Here is a 1,134-nt window from a genome sequence, read left to right as displayed (position 1 = left end):
TGGAGGTATGATGATGTCAATATGGTAAACATTTGAGATATTTGAATTCATATGAATGAATGGAAGAGATGCACCAAAACATGTTGTGACCAGCTGATATACTTTTTTATAATATATACCTGAGTTTTTTTTTTCTTTTTCTCTTTTGTTTTTCCTTTTTTTTTCTCCTGCCTTGTTTTTTGTTTTTTTGTCTTTTTTGTGTTTTGATTTTTTCTTTCCCCTCTGGTGTGGGCATGTGCTGTTTATGTAACAAAATAATAATAATAATAAAATTAATTAAAAAAAATATTATGTTATCATGGTAACCAAAACCAGATGCAGCATTTCAAGTGTGGTCTTAGCAAGACATGATAAAGTACGGTAGGATTAACACTTCGTGTGATCTTGATTCTATCCCTCCAGCTGGGACCTCCTTTCTCCCAGTAACAGGGATCAATTCAAGGTTACAGTAGAGTCTCTGTCAGTCAGAGAACTGTCAGAAACAGGCTCATCAACCTGACAGACCTCCCCAAGATTTCGAAAAAGAGTTAAAAACAGAGCGAAGGCAGATGTTTTATTGCTGTGGATTGTGAAAAGAAAAGCAGCAACACAGTGAATTTTTGTACAGATCCTCGGCTTCACCATGCAAGGAAATTATTAACCAAGCTTATTTATTTATGTATTTATTTATTTATTTATTTATTTATTTATTTAGTAGATTTATAGGCCGCCCAATCAAAAGAAAATAAGTGTCAGCACCTCTCCATTAAATAATTAGGAAAGAAAGACCACGAGACTCCATGTGTGGAAATCAAGTGTACTTTTACTAATTAAAAATGATTAAAGGCATAGCGAAGTGAAATCTGAATATTTAGGCGCGAAAGCGATTGATATATAGAATAGCCCATTCCCCACCCCTTGGCATCACAGATACAGTCCAATCATAATTCTCCCAAGTGTCAGGTGCAAGATAACTTCAAAAGGCATCACGAAGATGGAATGTCGGTGCCGTTAGTCCTGGCGGGAAACTCCCACGCATGCGTAGTCCGATCAACCGGTGAACTCCAGAACCTTCCTCCAGCACAATGAGTAACCCCTCCCAAATACCATGCCCTCCCTCCCCGTTTCATGGCAGCCGAAGCAACAGCAAAGCAG

The sequence above is a fragment of the Thamnophis elegans genome, unplaced genomic scaffold (assembly GCF_009769535.1).
Source record: "Thamnophis elegans isolate rThaEle1 unplaced genomic scaffold, rThaEle1.pri scaffold_126_arrow_ctg1, whole genome shotgun sequence".
NCBI lineage: Eukaryota > Metazoa > Chordata > Lepidosauria > Squamata > Colubridae > Thamnophis > Thamnophis elegans.
Note: the sequence above shows the minus strand (reverse complement) of the source record.